The sequence below is a fragment of the Lolium rigidum genome, chromosome 6 (genome assembly GCF_022539505.1).
Source record: "Lolium rigidum isolate FL_2022 chromosome 6, APGP_CSIRO_Lrig_0.1, whole genome shotgun sequence".
Classification (NCBI taxonomy): domain Eukaryota; kingdom Viridiplantae; phylum Streptophyta; class Magnoliopsida; order Poales; family Poaceae; genus Lolium; species Lolium rigidum.
The window spans coordinates 228,126,554-228,132,519 of record NC_061513.1 but is presented as its reverse complement, the minus strand read 5'-3'; the positions used below and the strand labels follow the sequence as shown (position 1 = coordinate 228,132,519).

At 43.0% G+C, this 5,966-nt stretch overlaps 1 long non-coding RNA gene across 1 annotated transcript; it reads right to left on the bottom strand.

Moving 5' to 3' along the window:
* Positions 1–1,005: 1,005 nt before the first annotated feature.
* On the bottom strand, positions 1,006–3,401 carry LOC124659777. Its single transcript, XR_006989689.1, has 3 exons — positions 3,338–3,401; positions 2,124–2,184; positions 1,006–1,046 (listed from the first exon to the last, which is right to left on the bottom strand). It is a non-coding gene; the product is annotated as an uncharacterized LOC124659777 (long non-coding RNA).
* Positions 3,402–5,966: the final 2,565 nt, after the last annotated feature.

Below are 5,966 nucleotides of genomic sequence, written 5' to 3'. Positions count from 1 at the left end.
TAGTATTTAAATGGAGGTCGAACTAAGGCTTCTTGGTTCACTTCAGGTAGATCCATTACGGAACATTTGTTTCCTCAGGGTTGCAATCTGACCGTCCTTGGCTTTATTGAGCTCCTCATAGACACAAAGTTGAAGGGAGATGTCTACCATGTCGCTTCGGAGCTGACTTATGGTAGTATTCAGATTAGTAGTCTCCTCCTTTTCTTCCTTGAGGTCCTTCTGGGTGTTGTGCAGCCTATACTTGAGTCCTCCTCCAAGTTCATTGATAGCTGCCCAGGCAACACATCTTGCGGAATCGAAGAAGGACGTGTGGAGTTCAGGGTTGGTGAACATCCAATGTTCCATCTCCTTGTGGTCGTCTTCTTCGTCCTTGTATAGGTGAAGTTGTACCCACCAATACTCTTGCCCATCATCCATGACAGGAAATCCCTTGTACACTGCTTCCCCTTTGAGTCCCATGCTCTCCATGATATTCTTTAATGCCTTTGGAAACTCAGTGTCACATTTCAGGGTCATGGTCATCACCGGTCCTTTTTTGAGGGATTCAATGAGGCTGGTCATCTAAGAAAAGAAGGGAAATGTTTCAGAATGATTGGGGATTAGAATATGAGAACAATTTGGAGAGGAAACATTAGGTTAATGAAGACAAGGTAATTTGATTTGTGTTTCCTAAGGTCTTCCTATTTCTAATCCAAACCTAGGGTCACGAACCTAAGGTCAACACAATGCTACGATACCATCTATAGCGACCTCACCTTTTAAGGTACCGATCTACTGTGCGTATCCGTGCTAGTCCCTGGATCAATCGCTAGCACACACGAGTACAAGATGTAATACCAAGAAACAAAGGTCTTTATTACATCGTATGATCCGGATATTACATAAAGGATTACAAATTGCATAGCACGATGCTAGCATATCATCGAGTTTCACAACGAATGAACATAGACAAGCATGGAGTCCTTCGTCTTCATGTGCCACGAGCGAACATGTTGAGGATAGACTCGCAACCCTAACCATCGTAACTCACTCGTCTTTCAAAACATCTGCAACATGAAAAGTTACAGCCACGAATGGTCAATACATTTGAATTGTATTGGCAAGATGACACTATAGTGGACTCAAATGGCAACCTAACACTTAAGTGTACATTTGGCTGGTAGAGTTCAGGCATATTTGCATAAAGCCAGTTTTATCCTATCATTTGACAAAACATTTTCTTTCAATCTAATTAAGCGGTACCATTGATAGAAATCAATGAACTCCGGAAACCACCGGTAAAGCCCCGGTGAATCCTCCTACCCATGATCAACTTGGTTTGGGTGAACTACCCCTGTAGACTCAGACCATAGACATGCCACGGGACCTACTAGCCGATAGTCACTTGCACCAATTGTCATAACCCTGTTCACCCATCAAGTTTTTATTTAAGAAGTTGGGATGAGGAGACTTTCGAACATGTGCCTTGTCAGTTCGCTCAAATTGTCCGTAACCGGGGACATGGCTAAGTACTTAGATTTAACACTCTGCGAGAGGTTGTACAAATTTACCCACATGACCTAGTCTCGCTCTTCTTCCATGATGCACATTTTGCTCAAATGGACGAGATGTTGACTAGGACGAGACTTTTCCGAAGTAATCCCCCGGACCTTTCTCTACGGACCCGTACCAACCTACAATCCCCTACATCATCCGTCACGTAGGATCCGGGTTCTCACAACATACTCGTCAAGCCAGAGCCCATATAGCATGTGGTTGTACGGTAAGCTAATGAGCAAGGTTGTCTATTATCTCTTTGTTCCTGGGTGGCCGTCCACAAGTGCGATACACCTGGGGTTCAGAGGTTCGACGACATGACCCCAGAGTAACCACTCAACATAACCCAATCCAAGCCACATTCCACCCAGGTAGTTCATTGAATTTAGTTGTTTTTCCATAACCACTACTAAAACATTTTCATAGCATAGCTAAGCATCAACTAAATTCAATGGCGACAAAATATAGTCAGGTGGAAGTAGCTATCTACTGGGATTACAAAAGCAAGGCATACCCTAAACATACTACAAAAAAATCACTACAGTGCATGATAAAAATTGGGACATTTGTGAGGGTGTGTCACTTACCTTTTTGGTAGTCGGAGATAGTTCACTTCCCTTAATCAAAACACGTAGCTCTCCGTATGAACTATAAGATAAAAATAGCACAACATAAACACACCATTCATAGCAACAAAATCAAACAAGACAACAATCAGAAATCGCTCTATGGTACTATGGTGTGGCATGAGGTTTGGCTTGCAAGATATGATTTGATAGATTGGTTATCCAAGTCAAATGCTTAGGAGGAAAAGATTAACAAGGGCATAAGGTCAAGGGTTGTTTGCTACACCGGTATGAATAATTGGAAGGATTGATATGTTATACTAATATGTGGAATGACCCATGTGAATAGAATCACACAAGTATCAAATGCAATTTGACATAGTGTGATAACACTTATCAGAGTAGCACAAGGTCGCACTTAGCATTGGATATGAACTAATGATATATTGTACTACTCAAATAACTCATTCGAAATTTGAATAGTTCAAACTAAGTGGAACGGTTGAATGGCGTGAGATTGGATAGACATGAATGATATTGGGATTCACGGATCCTAATGGATAACAATGGTTCAACACATGTGATCTAGGATAGAGTATCTCCACCCCACTAGAGCAATGTAAAATCTAAAATAAGACATGTCACACTTTACTCAAATAACTCAATTGTTATTTCAATATTATGGACTAGGATAATATATTGTGGAGAGATGTGAGCATGGAGCATGATGAATGTGTCTAAATGATTTTCATAGTCGAAGAACGATATTGCGGATCCTAAAAATACCGCGAAAATAAATTGTGCAAAACCGACATGCAAAATGTCCAGAATGATCCACACATTTTGCTGATTCCAACGGTATAAAGTTTATCAAAAACCGACGGGTAGAACTAAAGATATGAATTTTACAGTTCGCGGTTAAGTGCTAATGTTGTTTGAAAAGTTGTCCGAGCAAGTTGCTCGGATGGAAAAACTTCCTACACGAAAGTTGTAGATAATCTAATTACAAACTTAACGGAAGAATCACTATTCTAAATGGAGATATAGATCTAAAGTTATAGAATTTCAAAGTTGCTCATGAGCTAGATCAAACTACGAATTCCATCAGATCGATCGGTTGTCCAGCTAACCCAGCACACTTGGATTCAGATCTAACGTTCTAAATGGATCATCATCTACTCTGAACTTAGCACTTCAAATACAGACTTAACGTGAAGGAAACAAAATGGAATTACCGCGGCGGAATGTTGAAGGACGTCGAGGATGGCGCTGCCGGCGTTGTGCTGCTGCGTGTGTGTGTCAGCGCAAGAGAGAGCAGCAGCGAGCTGCGAGAGAGGAAGAGAGAGAGCAGCACTGGGCTGATTGTGTGTGTGCGTTTGGGGCATCCAGGAGCAGGGTATTTATAGGCTGATGGGTTGTCCAGATACAAAGAACTTCGGAGGAGGAAATCGCGGGCGGCAGTCACGCGTAGGCACGACGGTAGCTGGGGGCGGTGCGGCGTGGGTGCGCTGCGCGCGTGCTCGCGCGGGAGGCGAGCGAGGCGGCCGGGTGGGGCGGCAGCTGGGCCGTTCGGCCTGGTTCGGCTGACGCCCTTTTTTTTTCTTTCTTTTTACCAGGATTTGAAAATACATTTTTGGAGGATAAAAATAATCAGAAAAATGCAAATGAGGTACCGTTGGATTCGTTATGAAAAATATTTTAATATGAGACCAATTTTGGGACAAAATATAAACCTTATAAAAATCAAGAATTGACATACATGTTTATGTGGCTATGGTGCCTTTTTGAAGTTTTCTCAAAATAGTGATTTTATATGTTTCAAAACCTCCGAACAAAATAGAATATCGTTGACAAATATTTTGAAACCCACGGTTTATGAAAACTCTATTTTTGTAAATTCCTTTTTAATAAAAAAGTTTTAAATCCTTGTGAAAATTCAATTATGAGAAACAAACAAACACTTGCTTTATTTTATTTTCACATTCCAAGATTTAGAAAATCTTGGGATGTGACATCACACTAACTTAGTATTTTCAGCGTTGGCCATTTTAGCGACAGTAAATGAGAAGCAAAACTAGATAAAGTAAATGCAAGTAAACTAATTTTTTTGTGTTTTTGATATAGCAAACAAGACTAGCAAATAAAGTAAAACTAGCAACTAATTTTTTGTATTTTTGATTTAAGTGCAGCAAACAAAGTAGTAAATAAAACTAAAGCAAGACAAAAACAAAGTAAAGAGATTGAGAAAGTGGAGACTCCCCTTCCGGCGCGTCTGTGATCACCACGACAACGGCGCGCGGAAAAAAGGAGCACGATGGCGTAGCCATTTCACACGTTCGTTGGGCAGCCCCAAGAGGAAGGTATGATGCGCACGGCAGGAAGTTTGCCCTCAGAAAGAAACCAAGGTTTATCGAACCGGGAGGAGCCAAGAAGCACGTTGAAGGTTGATGGCGGCGGGATGTAGTGCGGCGCAACACCCGGGGATTCCGGCGCCAGCGTGGAACCTGCACAACACAACCAAAGTACTTTGCCCCAGCGAAACGGTGAGGTTGTCAATCTCACCGAAGCTTGCTTGTAACAAAGGAGTTAACCGTATTGTGTGGAAGATGATTGTTTGCGGAAAACGGTAGAACAAGTATTGCGGTAGATTGTATTTCGGTAAAGAGAATTGGACCGGGGTCCACGAGTTCACTAGAGGTGTCTCTCCCATAAGACGAACGGCATGTTGGGTGAACAAATTACGGTTGGGCAATTGACAAATAAAGAGAGCATGACCATGCACATACATATCATGATGAGTATAGTGAGATTTAATTGGGCATTACGACAAAGTACATAGACCGCCATCCAACTGAATCTATGCCTAAAAAGTCCACCTTCAGGTTATCATCCGAACCCCCTCCAGTATTAAGTTGCTAAACAACAGACAATTGCATTAAGTATGGTGCGTAATGTAATCAACAACTACATCCTTGGACATAGCATCAATGTTTTATCCCTAGTGGCAACAGCACAACACAACCTTAGAACTTTCTGTCACTGTCCCAGGTGTCAATGCGAGGCATGAACCCACTATCGAGCATAAGTACTCCCTCTTGGAGTTAAAAGCATCTACTTGGCCAGAGCATCTACTAGTAACGGAGAGCATGCAAGATCATAAACAACACATAAGCATAACTTTGATAATCAACATAACAAGTATTCTCTATTCATCGGATCCCAACAAACGCAACATATAGAATTACAGATAGATGATCTTGATCATGTTAGGCAGCTCACAAGATCCGACAATGATAGCACAATGGGAGAAGACAACCATCTAGCTACTGCTATGGACCCATAGTCCAGGGGTAGACTACTCACACATCACACCGGAGCGACCATGGCGGTGTAGAGTCCTCCGGGAGATGATTCCCCTCTCCGGCGAGGGTGCGGAGAGCGTCTCTGGATCCCCGAGATGGGATCGGCGGCGGCGAGCGTCTGCGGAAGGTTTTCCGTATCGTGGCTCTCGGTGCTGGGGTTTCGTCACGGAGGCTATTTAGTAGGCGGAAGGGCAGGTCAAGAGGCGGCACGGGGGCCCCACACCATGGGCCGGCGCGGCCAAGGGGCGCGCGCCGCCTAGGGTGTGGCCACTCCGTGGCCCCTCTTCGTCTCTCCTTCGGACTTACTGGAAGCTTCGTGAGAAAATAGGCCCCTGGGCTTTGATTTCGTCAATTCCGAGAATATTTCCTTACTAGGATTTCTGAAACCAAAAACAGCGAAACGACAAGCGGCACTTCGGCATCTTGTTAATAGGTTAGTTCCGAGAAAATGCACGAATATGACATAAAGTGTGCATAAAACATGTAGATAACATCAATAATG